This window comes from Sus scrofa, chromosome X (genome assembly GCF_000003025.6).
Source record: "Sus scrofa isolate TJ Tabasco breed Duroc chromosome X, Sscrofa11.1, whole genome shotgun sequence".
Classification (NCBI taxonomy): domain Eukaryota; kingdom Metazoa; phylum Chordata; class Mammalia; order Artiodactyla; family Suidae; genus Sus; species Sus scrofa.
The window spans coordinates 70656458-70673943 of NC_010461.5; the positions used below are offsets into that span (position 1 = coordinate 70656458).

General features: G+C 40.1%; 2 long non-coding RNA genes across 2 annotated transcripts; one reads left to right on the forward strand and one right to left on the reverse strand.

Annotated features, from left to right (window-relative positions):
* On the forward strand, positions 1439–3190 carry LOC110257752. Its single transcript, XR_002340702.1, has 2 exons — positions 1439–2359; positions 2401–3190. It is a non-coding gene; the product is annotated as an uncharacterized LOC110257752 (long non-coding RNA).
* On the reverse strand, positions 2305–10543 carry LOC102165634. Its single transcript, XR_001302663.2, has 3 exons — positions 10252–10543; positions 7706–7780; positions 2305–7179 (listed from the first exon to the last, which is right to left on the reverse strand). It is a non-coding gene; the product is annotated as an uncharacterized LOC102165634 (long non-coding RNA).

Here is a 17486-nt window from a genome sequence, read left to right on the forward strand (position 1 = left end):
GGCACAGCAAAAAACGTATCTGACTAGTATCCATGAAGATGCAGGTTTGATTCCTGGCCTCGTCAGTGGGTCGGGGATCTGGTGTTGCCATGAGCTGTGAGCTGCAGTGTAGGTTATTGATGCAGCTTAGATCTGGTGTTGCTGTGAACTGTGGTGTAGGTCACAGATGTGGCTTGGATCCCATGTTGCTGTGGCTGTGGTGAGGCTGGCAGCTGTAGCTCTAATTAGACCCCTTAGCCTGGGAACTTCCATATACCTCAAGTGCATCCCTAAAAAGCAAGTAATAGTAATAATAATAATAATTCTGGACATTTCAAAGAATGGCACTGGAGCTCAAAGGAAATTATTTTGCTCATAATTAAGCAACTGTAGGAATCTAAAAATTCTATAGTTCCTATCTCCAGAAACTATATTAGTAAATTGGAATCATAGGCTAATACATTTTTTGATGATTCCTATAAGAATCTTTTTTTTCCTTTTAGGATCTCAGGTGCACAGAATTGAGTTAATCATTTTCCTGGGCTTGGGGCACATCATCATTGTTGCCTGTGCAAAGACTTTCCTTTCTCTTGTTAGATCACTTCATTTGTATCTTTATTTGCATCACTTTTCTCACTCCTCCTTCCAAGTATTCTAACCTGCTTAATATGTATTTTTGGTTTGTGTCTCTACAAAAATATTTATTGCTTTATGCTGATATATTTTAATTTAAATAAATAGTATTCTATTGTTTATATATCATTAGATGTCTTACTGTTTCACTAGCATCATACTTTTTTGTGTTTTAAAACATTTTAAATTATAGTGTACTTGTAAACTGTTAAATATTTTAGATGTTAAGTTTTGACAAACTTTATTTAGAATGGTTTTACATTTACTTAGTGTTGAAAACATATACAGGGAGCTCCATATACCCCTCTCTCAAATTTCCTTTATTTAATACCTTACCTAAACATGGAATAATTTTCAAAAAAGAAATTAGCATTAGAACAACAATATTAACTAAACTACAGACTTTAATAAGATGTCATCCCTTTTGCTTCAGGAGCCCACATTTCATTTAGTTATCACCTTAGTCTCCTCTTATCTATGGCACTTTTCTCAGTCTTCCCTTCTTTTCTTTCTTTCATGAACTTTACACTTCTGAAAAATATTAGTCAAATATTTTAGAGAAAATTCCTTAATTTTGATTTGTCTGATGTTTTCTCATGATTAAATTGTTTATTTTTTGTGAAGAATACCACAGTATAAGTACTCTTCTCAGTGCACCCTGTCATTGAAATAAGCCAGGCACAAATATTGCAAAAGTCCACTTCTATGAGGTATCTAAAATAGTTGGGGATAGAGAATGTGGCTGCCATTTCAGAAAACAAAAGATGTTGCAGCCATAAAACAATCAGCCACAGCACGGGCCCCACCCACCCACCCAAGAGCACCCTGAGGGGATTCATGATGGAGAAAAACAGATTACTGGCCCCAAGACAATTAATATCAAAGGAATGATGTCAAAAGCCCAGACTCTTCTTGCATCTTCCCATACACAGAAAAGTGCTAAATTCATTAACTTGAGATGTCCATTTCTTTAATTAGCAGTAATCTGTTGTGTTCACTACCTGTTTTTTTGTTTGTTTGTTTGTTTTTTTGTTTTTTGTTTGCTTGTAAAAGCTCATTTATATCCTGGTTCCCCCTTACCTCCTAGAACAATTCCTCAGAGCTGCCATCCCAAGCTATGGAACTCAGTAAGGGCTCTGAATAAAATATAATCCTCAACTTCTAGGTTGTGCAATGCTTTTTCAGTTGATAGTTTTGGCAACCAATGAAGGGACCCAGAATAGGCTGTTTTCCTTCACCTAAACTCTACAAGGAACTGGAAATTTGATACCTCATGTGCCTATCCAGCTCCTGGACAGCCCAGATGAATTTAGGTGAGTCTCTTCTGGTTCTTGAATCTCCCAATTATTTGTTGACCCTGAATTGTATTTTGGTCATGTCTAACAGGTACCTGACCCCCCAGTTAAAAGATACTGGGGTGTGTCCCCAAGTTGAAAAGTATTGAGGGAGCCCAGTTGAAAGTCATTGATTGTTGCTCAGTTGAGAGACGCTGAGTGGTCTGGACTGGCTATTTAAATGAGAGGTTGGTGTTGATAAAAATTCAATTAACTATCAGGTTAAGAAAAGAAAGGGAATTTTATTTCAGCTAAACTGAGAATTGTAACCCTGGAAGCAGATTCTCAGAAATCTCTGACTACTGTTTCACCTATTAGAAGTTGAAGACATAGTCATATACATTTTTTAGACAAGAGATCATATATCAAAATGATATATTTTACATACAGGTCACCAAGGATACATAGTCCAGGTCAGCACATACAAAGCAAGCAACAAGGATACATAGTCCAGGTCAGCACATACAAAGCAAGCAACAAATAACCATGACCCACTACAGAGCTGGGAAAGAACACTATTCTTTAAAAAGTTACAGTACTAGCATCAGAAAAAAGAAAAAAAAACTGATCTTTATGGTTGAGCAGGCATTCCCATCTTTGAGAAGCTCTGGTTAATATGTGATGCCGATGCACACACCACATGGTGGGGGGGGAGGGAGAAGGCCAAAACAAACACAGAGAAATTTTTTTCTCATTTGCCTTAAAATATAAATTTTATTCATCACTGGCCTAACATCTTTCCTGAATCAAAGCCATTCTCCAATTAACACCATAGCTAGGTTTATATAAATACAACACTTATATTTAAAAAAAATTTCTTGGAGTTCCCGTTGTGGCTCAGCAGGTTAAGAACCTGATATAATGTCTATGAGGATGCATGTTTGATCCCTGGACTAGCTCATGTTGCCAAAATTTGGCCTCTGTCCACCGGTGTTGAACAGAAACACAGAGACAGAGTTTTAGGGTGAGGAGAAAAAAAAATAGCTTTAGTGCTTTGCCAGGTGAAGGAGGCCACAGCAGGCTAATGCTCTGAAGACTGTGCCCTACCTTGGGAGAAATTAAGCAGTGTTTTTATAGTTTAGGAGTGAAAAATAGGGCCACAGATAATGATCAGGGTAGATGTAAGCTTTCATTATTCTTCAAAGTTGGTGTTTAGTGGCCCCAGGACTGGCTCTAGTGGTTCTCCTCTCTAGTTTTCACTTGTTGGGGGTTTTAGTTCTTCAGAACTAAAAAATATTGTTATGTCTATTCCTTGCAAAAGAACCAGGACCCTGTCCTAAGGCTTCAGTATTTTTTATTGACTGCTCCTTTCTGGTTTCTGCATCCCCTCCCTTCCCTGATCAGCAAATGTTTGAAACTGCCCTTTGGAACTCAGGTAAGGTCATGGAGGTTGAAACTTATTTCCTAAAACCAAGAAACAGGGGACTTGGAAAGGCTTGTGCCCAGGAGCTCCACAGGGCCCTGCCTGGTTTCATTCCCCCATTTTCTTTGATACTCCTCAAACTCGAGGAGAATAGGTATTGGACAGGAAAGGGAATACTTTTTTTTTGAATAAAGACATTAATCATAAACTCAGCAGAGGAACTGAAAGGCCAGTAAAAGAACAATCCCCCTCGTCGGGCTCAGAAGAGGCGACACCCTAAATCACTCACGAGAAGCAGTCTTGATGCAAACAGCAAGAGGATTTTTATTCCAAGCGCGCTGGGGCTCACAGTCGTATGCCACGCAGGGGTAGAGGACTGCGGCCCCGAGTGCGGAATCAGGACAGCTTTTATGGGGTTCACAACAAAGCTTGTGCGTCGCAAACCAATCATTTTAAAATATCGAGAGCCCGCGCTCCGTGGACCAATCATTTTGAAATATCGAGAGCCCGCGCTCCGTGGACCAATCATTTTAAAACAGCTCCGGAGGTCCGCATCTGCGCGGGCTCCTGGGCAGAGTGACAGATTGCAGTTGAGATAGGTCACTAGGGCTTTCAATGTGTAATCAATTCTTCTATGGTGCCAGTCAGTTTTACAGAATCCAGATAAGCGATTAGTCAACTCATTTCCTGTTATCTTACTTAGGCCAGGATAGCAGGCCCTGGAACAATAAGAAGTGTGACCTTCTACCTATTTACTGGCAGGGAACAGGGTCTGGAATTCGGGGGCATTTAGAGCTTTTTATTAACTTCCTGGGTTCTGGGAGGGTTAGGTTGCATTTTCATCCTTTCAGAACTTGGTTTTAGGGGGATTTGGTTTTAAATCCTCATTTCTGTTTTATCTTTCCCCAAGTCTTTTAGGGAAAGGGGTGACGACTGCTCTGGCTAATTCCTGCTGAAATGGTGCATAGTCCTACTTCAGTTTGGGGGATTGGACACCAAATTAGAAATATCCCTGAGTTACAAACCCTGGATTAATGATTAAGATCTCAATCCCTAAGTCCACAATCTCTGTGCAATAGAACTAGTTAGAGGTAGGAATGACAACTAGAACTTTAATAGACAAAATAGATCTGATTCCCTAAGGAATTCATGAGAATAAGCCTGAAACCCAGTCTGGAACTGGCACTTTGGGGAGACTTGCTGTGGACAGTTATCAAGTTTTACCTAAGTAGGTTTTAACTTCTGATGCAGCATTAACATACTCATAACAGGAGCTATTGGCCACTACATGTCTCCTCTTTCTGTGAATATCTGATCTAAAGAAATTTCATTGTCTAAAAATTGAACAGTTACAAGAGGATACTTTGAATCCATAAGGTGCAGCTACCAGCTGCAAGAAGACACTGCTTTGAGAATGGCTAGTGGCATCTGACATAGCTCAGCAATAATGAAATGTGTTTGAAATCCAAAATGGCCAGAGCAGATGTACAATACATGTCTGGAAAGCCACAAAGCATGCCTCTGGTTAGCAAAATTTAAGTTAAGCCAGAGTGACTTCCTCATACCTCAATACATGCAGATTTTCCATCATTTCTCCTTTCAATTGTAAGTCCTTCAATAGAAAGCATTGATAATCAAAACATCTGAGGAATTCCTGTTGTGGCTCAGCAGTAATGAACCCAGCTAGCACCATGACAATGAAGGTTCAATCCCTGTCCCTGCTCAGTGGGTTAAGGATATACCATTGTGGTGAGCTGTGGTGTATGTCACAGGTGTGGTTTGGATCTGGTGTTGTTGTGGCTAAAGTATAGGCCAGCAGCTGCAGCTCTGTTTTGACCCCTATCCTAGAAACTTCCATATACCACAGGTGTGGCCCATGGCCCTTAAAAAAATCTTCCCTTCAATGCCAGGGTGATTCAGCTGTTTGTCCCAGATGTAGATCATGTCCCTCAATTCTAGGCTTCCTATGTATTTGCCTAGTTAGTCCACATTTGGGGAAAACTGATCAGGTATCATGAATAAGCTCAGAAGCACATTAATGAAGAAACACTTTATAGGCCATACATTTTATCACTTATACCCACTTGTCACACAAACATTGTACATATGCTTTTAGCAGTGGACCCAAAGCAGTCGGTGATATGTCATGAGTAGTTATTCTGTGATAATTCCACAAGATAATTCTACTTTTCATAATTTTCTTTTCATCCTGAACATCAGGCCAAAATTGTGGCTAACACAATAACTTTCATAGATACAGACTTCAATGAACATAACTAGAATTTCATATCTATTGAAGCATAATCTTTTTCTCTAAAATTACCCTCATCTCCATTGAACACAGACAAACAAGTCTAATTTGTTTCCAAAACAAGTCTGCTCCATTGACTACATAGGCCTGTTACACCGATCTGGTGTAATTCCTCAGGAGTCTCAGACTGAATTCTTTTCTAGAAGTTCCCAAAATATCAAGAATCCTACACATGCCGGGAAGCAGTCTTTCCTATTCACCTGATAAGCCTGCTCAGAACCCAAGAGTCTCTAATTTCTGGGGGAAACAGGAAGAGAGAAGAAAAATATTTCAATTTTATCCACAGAGGAGTAATTTGTTCAATCACTCTTAAGTCATAAGTATCTTGAGGAGAAGGGCTTCTCTATGTCTGGAAAACACATATCAAAACCAGTAATACTCCATTCAAAATAAACCATAAACATTTATATCCACATTCACCAGTTCACTCAGTAATCCTTTGTTATCTGCTTTTTGAAATCATCAGTATCTTTTACATACATATTTAACCCAGTTCAATGGTATTGTCTGAACTATAACAAAGACCTGTACTTGTGAACTTTCTTGAAGATGAAGCACTTTTGCAAGTATTGGTTTTAACTGTCTATGAGTGACAAAAAGTCTTTAAAAGGCAAGGTTAAAGATCTGATTACAATGCTCTTGATGAAGAAGCTTAACCAAGTTGCTGTGACATACGTTTTAAGATAACTAAAATTATAAAATAATACCAGGGCATACCCAAATTTCAGAAAACTTATTTATTTCTATAATGTCTATTTAAAAAATATTTATACTCAGAGCTGTCATGGTGTGCCATTTAGTATGCTAATGCATTGCAATGAGCATATAATAAGGCTCAAGATATACTAGAAGTCAAATCATCTGCCATCTTGGCACCTAGTTGGTTCTAACCAGTTTTTGTCATATTCCTCAAGGACAATGTTATTCTTTTTAAAGGTTGGGCCCTGCCCCCTTCCTTCCTATTGCATTCCCCCCTCAGATATTTTATTCCCATATTCTTACAGGAAGCAGAGGGCAGATGGTATATCTTTTTCTTAAACTGCTTCAAGTTTGACTAGTGACATCAACCCTATCTGTCAGGGAGTAAAAACCTCCGGATACCTGATCTAAGCACCCCAGAGACAGTACAGCTTCTTGTTTTAAGTTGGATGGACTGGTTCCTCAGGTAGCCATCATCTTGATGTGGAACTGTTGTAACAATTTCCATAGCTTTCCTATGACTATCCCTGAAGACGAAGCAATTTTGCAAAAGCATCAGAGTACAGCAATGACAGAAAAAATTAAAAGGTATGGTTAAACATCTGATTAAAATGTAATTGATTAAAAAAGTTGGTTACAACAAGAATTATGACTGATAATCTTATATACCAGGATATATCCAAATTTTAGAAATTTCATATAATTTCTAGAATGTCTATACTAACATTTACCCACAGTGTAACCTAAGTGGGTTTATTGTTCTTCTGATAATGCTCTCCATGTAATTTAACATATTAATAATCCTAGTTAATTTAGTATCTGAGATGCTTCCTGGTTTCCTTGAAGAATCCCAAAGTTAGCTGGAAGTCAAAAATACTTTAATTAAAATTTGATATTTGGGAAGTTCATCAAAGTTTCAAAACACTTGGTCAAATATCATAGGTCACTGTGAGACAATATGTATTCCTTAATCAAAGCTACTAGAGATCTCAAAAGCAATGACAGGTAACTTAAAGGCAAAAAAAAATCACAGAATCTGTTATCAAAAGCAGCATTTCAAGAAAACTTTGGAGGGAGAAACCAATTCCACAACTTGCCTCGGCCCATTCCTAACAAAATCCATTACCCAACTAAATTTCCTTTTCCACAAATTACAAGTTTCTGTGTCCATATTATTTTGCCTTTTTCTTCCTCCATTCAGAAGCAGCCACCTCTGGGATAAAAATCACTCTCTTTCCCTTAAGAAAATGCAATGCCATTCCTCATACTATAAGAGAAAATGTCCTGATAAAAAGGTAGAAAGGAGGAGTTCCCATCGTGGCTCAGTGGTTAAAGAATCCGACTAGGAACCATGATGTTGTGGGTTCGATCCCTGGCTTCACTCACCAGGTTAAGGATCTGGCGTTGCCATGAGCTGTGGTATAGGTCTCAGATGCGGCTTGGTTCTGAGTTGCTGTGGCCCTAGAAAAGACAAAAAGACAAAAAAAAAAAAAAGGTAGAAAAGAGGGACCCCAGCCATGATGACTAAGCAAAGTCCAGCCAACTCCCCCTAACCACCCCTCCCCCATGCATCTGCTCTGTAAACTTGCTTCTGCATCCACTGCCTTGCCTTACCTCACTCTGGTCTGCCAAGCATGGACCCGGAAGAACTAGCCATAAAAGCCTTGTGAAATCCTTCTTTGGGTCTCAGATTCCAGAGAGCCATCTCCTCTGAGTCTGCTAGTGTGATAAACCTGAGTTCTCCAACTCTCCGAGTGCTTGCTTGGTTACTCACCAGGTAAAAGAGCTGATACACTGCAGCCACAGAGCTTCTGGGAAGCTGCCTTAACCTACTTTCCTCAAGCAACCATAGACTGTCTTCTATACCAGCACTCTGTAGATTGGTAAACCTAAATACCGATAATTTCTAAAAACATGTGTTTTCTTATAGAGCATTTTTCAGGGTGGCAAACAGTCATCAATAGTCCTAAATACCTTTAGTTTCTCTGTTTAGTAATTGATGTCTCATGTTTTTATAAATTTTATTTAGGAATGACCTAGTTCAACAAACTTGCACCATTTAACTTAATTTAGAACAACTCTAAAATGTTATATTACCAAATATCTGGAGAGATCATCCTCAAGTAGACAAGTAGACATTCTTTTTTTTTTTTTTTTTTTCTTTTTAGGGCTGTACCCATGGCATATGGAAGTTCCCAGGCTAGGGATCAAGTAGGAGCTACAGCTGCTGGCCTACATCACAGCCACAGCAACACCAGATCTGAGCCACATCAACTGACCTACACTGCAGCTCATGGCACGTGGGATCCCTGACCTGCTGAGCAAGGCCAAGGATGGAACCCACATCCTCTTGGATACTAGTTGGGTTTGTTTCCACTGTGCCACAATGGGAACTCCAAGTATACATTCTTAAAAATGATTATTTCTATAGAGTTCACCAAAGCTCTTATCTCATTTGCATTTAATTTATTTATAAAAATGATGTTATTTTCCTTGGTGGCAACAGATATAAACTCGTATTTGATCTCTAATAAATTTAGGCATGACAGAATTTTTTTTTCTCTTTTGGCCTTCCCATAGCATATGGAGTTCCCAGGCCAGGGATCAGATACAAGCTGCAGTTGCAACCTAAGCCACAGCTGCTGTGGTGCCAGATCCTTAACCCACTGTGATAGGCTGGGGATAGAACCAGCGTCCCATTGCTCCCAAGATGCTATCAATCCCCTTGCACCACAGTGAGAACTCTGCACAATAGAAAGTTTATATTTAACATTGAAAACTCTAAAAACAAGTCTATATTAATCAAACTATCTAGCTTAAGCTGCATTCAATACCAGATATTAAGCTGATGTTGAAAATTTCCTGGATCATGTAAACTTGAAATTGACCCTGTATTTTTGAAAGTTTATATAAGCACTTAATTTTTATATCCAGTTAAGTAGAGCTCACTTGAACATACTGATTTTGACAATAATATGCAAAGGTAAAGACAAAGAAAATGCACACATAACATACAGATACCACCAGGGATCTTACAGCTTTATTTTCTAAGCTTAGTTATAAATCAGATAACACAATACAAAACACTAGTTTATAAATAAAAGTTGAAATACATTGTTTTAGTCATAGGCTCATTGTAGGAGAAACTGTCCATATAAAAAGAAAGGAGAGACCCTAGCCATGATGACTAAGCAAAGTCCAGCCAACTGCCCCTAACCATCCCTCCCCCACGCATCTGCTTCTGTAAGCTTGCTTCTGCCTCCACTGCCTTGCCTGACCTCACTCTGCTCTGCCAAGCATGGACCTGGAGGAACTAGCCCATAAAAACCTTGTGAAATCCTTCTTTGGGGCTCAGATTCCAGAGTGTGATCTCCTCTGAGCCTGCTGGCAAAATAAATCTGAGTTCTCCAACTCTCTGAGTGCTCGCTTGGTTTCTCGCCAGGTAAAAGAGCTGATACACTGCAGCCACAGAGCTGCTGGAGCTGGTATACTACAGCCACAGGGCTGTTGCTAGAGCTGATATGATGTGGCTCAGGGCTGTTTTGCAGCTGACATAACATCATATCTATAGGTCAACCAGTTTGTCAAAATCTTTCCTAGGGTGCTATTAGATGGAAATGGAAAACAGTTTCCATATTGAGTTGAATTAAACATTCATGTGCAAACCTGAATGAAAAACCAGAATCCTGACCAGCCAAATAGAAGCCACAAGCCAAAACAAAAAACAAAAAAAACAAAAAAAAACACAAAAAACCCCAAAACACATAACTCTAAGTTCAAATTTGCTTCCAAGTCCTGCTAAACCTGTGGCCTCAGTCCAAGTGGTGCCTTACAAAGGAGAGCTCCCAAAAGGAAAATCCTCAAGAGGGAACCAAAATTTCCCCAAATGGACAAGGTCAAGGGGGCCTCAGAGTGCACATGGGGGGACCTACCCATATGCTGGTAGAGGTGTCACAACATCTCAGATGCCACTTTTCGCCTTCTGCCAAAAGATTTCTCAGAGTAGGAGTTTTGGCCAGTGTGGGCAGAGGGAGGACCTCAAGGTGAAGATGGCCTTGACAGTGAAAGACCAGTAGAAGGAAAATCCCCCTCATCCGGACTCAAAAGAGGCGACACCCTAAATCACTCACGAGAAGCAGTCTTGATGCAAACAGCAAGAGGATTTTTATTCCAAGCGCGCTGGGGCCCACAGTCCTACGCCATGCAGGGGTAGAGGACTGCGGCCCCGAGTGCGGAATCGGGACAGCTTTTATGGGGTTCACAACAAAGCCCGCGCTTCGCAAACCAATCATTTTAAAACATCAAGAGCCCGCGCTCCGTGGACCAATCATTTTAAAACAGCTCCGGAGGTCCGCATTTGCGCGGGCTCCTGGACGGAGTGACAGATTACAGTTGAGATAGGTCACTAGGGCTTTCAATGTGTAATCATTTCTTCTATGGCGCAAGCAGTTTTACAGAATCCAGATAAGCGATTAGTCAACTCATTTCCTGTTATCTTACTTAGTCCAGGCTCCCGCACTCAAGGGCCCATTTTACGTCCTTTCACCTAGTTTCATACAGAGAGCAGGCCCTGGAACAGCAAGAAGTGTGACCTTCTACCTATTTACTGGCAGGGAGCAGGGTCTGGAATTCGGGGGCATCTAGGGTTTTTTAGGAAGCTGGAGTTAGGGCTCTTTACTACCTTCTTGGGGTCTTGGAGGGTTAGGCTGCATTTTCATCCTTTCAACAGCTGCTAGGGGGGTCTTTCCTCTCATCTTCCACTCCAGTCTCAGAGTTCCAAGTGCTGAGATGGCAGGGTATGACTAGGGCATGGTCCTACAGAAGGGATTCCTGGAAATATGGCCTCTGGAGGTATCCTGCAACACTCCACTCTCCTCCAGAAGGAGGTTGGTGTGGAGATAAACCCCAAAGCGAACATCAGGCTGGCTGTTCATGAGTCAATAATCCCAGATGAGCCCCACAAATTTGATGAAACTTGACCTCTGTCCACTGGTGCTTAATAGAAATGGGAAGGCAGAGTTTTGGATGAAATTTCTAAATAATTAGTCTTATTGCTTTGCCAGGCAAAGAGGCCACAGCAGGCTAATGCCCAAAAGACTGTGCCCTCCCTCAGGAGAAATTAGGAAGTGGTTTTATAGTTTAGGAGTAAAAAATAGAGCCACAGATAAGGATCAGGGTAGATGCAAGCTTTCATTCTTCTTCAAAGTTGGTGTTTAGTGGCTCCAGGACTGTTTCTGGTGGTCTTCCTCTCTGGTTTTCATTTGTTGGTGGTTTTAGTTCTGCTGAAGAGCTCAAAGATATTGTTACATATATGCCTTAAAAAGAAACCAGGACACAGCCCCAAGGCTGCACTATTTTTTCTTTGACCGTTCCTCCCTTGTCTCTGCCTCCTCCCCTTCCCCTATCAGCACCTGTTTGAACCTACCCCTTGGAACTCAAGGAAGGTCATGGAGGCTGAAACTTATTCCCTAAAATCAAGAAATGGGGGTCATGGAAAGGCTGGTGCCCAGGATCCCCACAGGGCCCTGCTGAGTTTCACTCAGTGGGTTAAGGATCCAGCATTGATACTTCAACCCTTAGCCTGGGAACATCCATATGCTGCAGGTGTAGCTGTAAAAAGGAAAAAAAATTTTTTTAACTTGATCGGAGAAATTATATTAAAAGAAATCTCAACCTAAAATGGCTAAACAGGGGCTATTTGGACATTGCAAATCTAATTTTTAAAAAGATTTTTTGTGTGTGCAACTAAAAAAAAGCCAGCTTTTTAGAATTCTGATCTTAAAGAAACAAAAGCCCTTGTAGTGGTAACTTGCATTTCTCTCCCTGTGTCTTTGGGATGCAAATATCCTACCCCATCTTCTTAGTCATTTTTTGAGAGTTTGGTATCTGCCATTCAGAAGGTACACATATAGTGTACACTTGACAGCCAGTTGAATAGACTAGGATTGTGAGCAGTTTTTTGGGTTTTGTTTTGGTTTTTGATCTGGCTGCATCCTCCTTTCCCTCTTGGGATGCCTCTTAGGTCTAAGAATAAAATGTTGTCTACATCTCTGTAAACAGTCATCAGAGATTGCAGCTATTTTTAATGCCTGTGAACCCTGAGGGAACTCAGGAAGGAAACAAATACCTGCCATCTAACAGCCATCAGGCTGCAGCCACTCCCAATGGTGAGCCCTCAAGATATGAAAATGCAGGATACTGGCCTCAGATAGTTGAGATACATATCTAAGGAATGATTTCAGTGAGCCCAGACCTTTGCATCTTCCCATAGAAAAGCACAAAATTCCTTAACTTGAGATATCAAGTTTTCTGTTATTCACAGTAGTCTTTTGTTCTGAGTAACTGCCCTTTGTTACAAACCTCCTATACATCTTAGCAACCCCTGGCCTCCTCTGAGCAGTTTTCTCAGGGTTACTTGAGATGCTGCCTCCTGGGCTTGAGGCCTCAGTTTTGTCCACTGAATAAAACATAACTCTCAACTTTTAGGTTGTGTATATTTCTTAGTTTGCAGGTCTATTGTGTATATTTCTTAGTTTGTTTTGATTCACTATTAAGACATCAATGCCAGATGATGGATCCTTTAAATTGTAAAAACTTCTAAACTGATTAATTTTTAGAGCGCTCTCATTATAAACAATGGTTTTATTAGTACCTATGGAAAAAAACAAATAGAAGGTGGAAATGTTTATATATATATGCATATATATGGTTATATATATTTATGAAATATATATACTATATATGACTATTATTAGGTGGTATCTATAAACTGGAGGGAGAGTACCAAATGTAGGGTGTAACACAACTATACCATTAAGATCCCATCCAGGCTCCAGACATGATTTCAGCTGACCAAACAGGAAACAGATCCCAGCATGGATGAAGGCCCCAGGACCAAGATAATTTAAGGAGCTATTAAACCTTAGAATAAACAGAGCCAAAAGGATTGTTCAAATTCACACTTAAGACCTAAATCCTCCTTCCCTATTTCCCAAGCCCCCTTCCCTTTCTCCTTGAGACTATGTGACCCATCACATGAAACCCTAACCATAAAAAAGCTTTTGCCCCAATATCGGAGAGCCTGAGTTCTCTCTGCTCAGCGCTACTAGCCACTCTGTTTGTCAAAAAACCTGCTTGCAATCTCATTGCTCCAGCCTCTGTTTTTCCTGACTCCACCATCCTAGCAGTTTCATGTATATATATAACCTGACAACTCCCTTCATTTTGTCAGGTGGCTGTTGGGTGAGAATGCTAAACTCTAACCACTTGAAATAGGTCCCAAGAACTTTGTCCCTTTGGACTACTGAGGGTAGTGAGACAATTAAGTGTTTATTTAAAGAGAGAAGAGAGAGGATAGGTGTGGAGAAAATACAGGCACAGGCAGTGGGGGGGGTGGGAGAAAGAACGACAGAGACACAGTGAGAGAAAGAGAGGAAGAGGGGAAGAGAGCAACATATGCTCTTGGAGGTCCTTTAAATCACTCCTTTGCGGGGGGGACAGTCCTTCTGGCTTCCTCTGACCAACCATCTTGCTTCATCTGGCTCTGGCCTGACTCAGGGCCCTGCCCTCAGGATGGCTTTTAGCACAAGGGTCTCTGGGAAGTTGACAAGAAGTGCTATGGTCTGGTGCCCCTCTTCTCTCTGACCCCAGAAACCTTTCTGTGAGTGTGCAGTTCCAGAGGTCTCCTTGATCTCAAGAATGAGAAATAGATGGTCTTTATCTTTTATCCAAGCAGGATACAACTTTCATCTTGAAGTTATCTGTCTACAGGGGATAGGTTAGAGTTGCTCATCCTGGGACCCATCTATCCCCTGCTTCAACTTAAAGCAAACAAACAAAAGTTTGGGAATCTCATTTGTGGTCTTCCCCTCAATGACTCTTAAAGATGTTAATAAAAACATAGGATAATTAATGTTAATTAGGTTGAAAAAAAACCTGAAGGTGAAGTCTAGAGACTTCTCTCATCCCATATCTTAATAATAAGCTAAAGATTTTTATCTTTTAGGGATGAATTCCTTTAAGATTTTCATCTTTGAAAAAAATAAAAAATTTTCATCTCTGTTTGAAAGAAGTCTCTAGACTTCACCTTTTTTTTCCCAACCTAATTAATATTAATTATCCTGATGTTTTTATTAGCATCTGTAAGACCCATTGAGGGGGAAGCAAAGACCACAAATGAGGTTCCCAAACTTTTGTTTCCTTTAAATTGAACAGGGGATATATATTCAAACCAGCTAAAATGGAAAAAAAGTAAAAATCATTATACAAAAGAAAATAAAGGCTGTTAATTGGATTAAAACCAAGGTTTTGATGTAATGCTACCTAAGTTTGTCTGGGCCAAAGGACCCCCTTGGTACCCAACATGAAAAGGCCAAAATGACTCCACTCTATTTACTCCAATTTAAATATATGTGTGTGGGCGCCTGTGTGTGTGTGTGTGTGTGTGTGTGTGTGTGTGTGTGTGTGTGTGTGAACTGGAAGAAAATTACACTGAGATACATGACCAACAATTGCTTGGGGCAACAGGCCAATTAATCAAGTTAAATGATTGACAAAAGGCCCTGTATACTTTGGCTCAACCCTTCACTGGGGACCCCAGAGTTGTTTTGTTTTTTTTTTTCCACAAAAATAGTTTAAATGGTCTGGGGGATGAAAAGAGAGGAAAGCTTCTAGGACTCCTTGTAAGAGGAAGGCTTGTCAATGGGATCCTAAGGGAAACTGGTTAAAGGTATAAAATTTTATAATTGAGATGAAAGTTCATCAAAAAAAATTTTTTTTAGGGCAGCACTTGCAGCAAATGGAGGTTCCCAGTCTAGGGGCTGAATCAGAGCAGTAGCTGCCGACTTACACCTTAGTCACAGTAATGCCAAAAACTAGCTGTGACTGTGACCTACACCACAGCTCATGGCAATGTGAGAGACTTAACCTACTGAGTGATGCCAGGGATCAATACCTGGTCCTCATGGATACTAGTAAGTTTCATTACCATTGAGCCACAAGGGAAACTCCTAAAAATTGGTATATTTAAATGAGCTTTATATAAGATGCTTATGTCTCTTTTGCCTAATTATTTTGTGGGATAGACATTATGTCTTACTAGGAAATGCTTTCCTTGCCCGTTTTTGTTGCAGGAAGGGGGACCCCTCCCAGGGCTCTGGTGTGAGCTCTTGTCTCACACTCAGAAATGAATTGTCTGAGAAGACACACATGCTGACAAAGCAAAATACTTTATTAGGAGGGGACACCCAGGGGGAGAGTAGTAGAGTAAGGGAACCCAGGAGAACTATTCTGTCTTGTGGCTCAAAGTCTCATGTTTCATGGTAATGGGTTTAGTTTCTGATCATCTCTGGTCATCTTTCTTGGCCCATATTTGATCTGACAAAGTTCCTTCCTGGTGGCACAGACATCTCTTAGTCAAGAAGGATTCAAGTGCCAAGGATCCTGGGAGGTTGATTATCTCCTCCCTTCTATTGGCCATGTCCAAATTCTTAGATTTCAGGGCAGCACCCTGTTCCTTATTAGGACCTCCTATTGTGAGACAACTGGGCTTAATCTGTACACTCAGAAGGAAGGTTTTTGTCTAATACCCTGTGCAAACTTTTGAAGACATGATAAATTGAACCATAAATTTCTAGAAAATAGAACTCTTGAATTTCATTTTAGTTGGAAATATTCTTGCTGATATAAAAAAGCAAATTAAAAAAATATAGTTGAGAGTTTCCAACATGGCACAGTGGGTTAAGAATCCAAATGTAGTGTGCGGGTTGCCTGCGGAGGTATGGGTTCAAACCCTGGCCTGGCCAAGTGTGTTAAAGGATCTAGCATCACCACTGTGGCTCAGATCATAGCTGTGGCTCAGATTCAATCCCTGGCCAGGAATTTCCATATGCTGCGGGTATGTCCTTAAAAAAAAAAAGTTGGGCAGGAGTTCCCGTCATGGCTCAGTGCTTAACAAATCCTACTGGGAACCATGAGTTTGGGGATTTAATCCCTGGCCTTGCTCAGTGGGTTAAAGATCTGGCATTGCCATGAGCTGTGGTGTAGGTCGAAGACATGGCTTGGTTCCTGCATTGCTGTGGCTGGGGCATAGGCTGGCAGCTACAGCTCTGATTAGACCCCTAGCCTGGGAACCTCCATATGCCACAGGAGTGGCCCTAGAAAAGGCAAAAAGACCAAAAAGAAAAAAGAAAAAAAAAGTTGGGCAAATCAATCTTTTAATATAATTTATGTGGCAAACCAGTTCTTTGTGGAATTAAAAGCAACTGTCTTTGTATTCCAAATTTCTACAAATCAGAAATGTAAATATAGGAGTGGTTAAGGATTCAGCATTGTCACTACTATGGCTTGGGGTCTATCATTGACCTGGGAAATTCCATTCTTCAGGAGCAGCCGAAAAAGAAAATTGTGAATACAGCCCACAATGACCTTAGCCTGAGCCTAATTAGTTTAGTCAGGTAGAACCTGAACCAAATGGGGGAAAAAAAAAGGAAAAATGATCTCTTTAAACACAAACCACTGGTAAGACTCCCAAAATCTAGTTCACAACTTCCTAAGGATTTACCAAAGACAAATAAACAAAAATCTTAAAAATCCTTTCCACAAATAAAGCCTTTGTCATCTGAGCAAACAAATTTAATGTATTCAAACTGTTATTTACAAACTAGTAAATTTATATTGTAATACCTGACTCATAACTAAGTTTTTAAAGTGAAGCTGTGAGATCTCTAGTTTTGTCTGTTAATATGTCTGTGTGTACATTATACAAATGATGTATCTCTATCTCTCAATACTATTATCAAAATTAAATTTATGGGAAATCCACATGTGGCAAAGCAAGTTAAGGATCCATTGTTGCTGCAGCTGTGGCATAGGCCTCAACTGCCATGCAGGTTGGATCCCTGGCCTGGGAACTTCCACATTCCACAGAGTGGCAAAAAAAAAAAAAAAAAAAAAAACACAAAGAAAGAAAGAAATTAAATCCATGAAAGAGGTCAATTTACTAACTTAAAAGTAAACACTTACAAATCAAATATAATGGAAACTTCCCAGAATGAATTTCAGGTTCACATGATCTAGGAAATATTCAGCATTAAATTAATATCTGATATTAACCATAGCTTGAGCTTATTGGTTTAATCAATATGAAGCAGAAGATAGATGAGTCCCA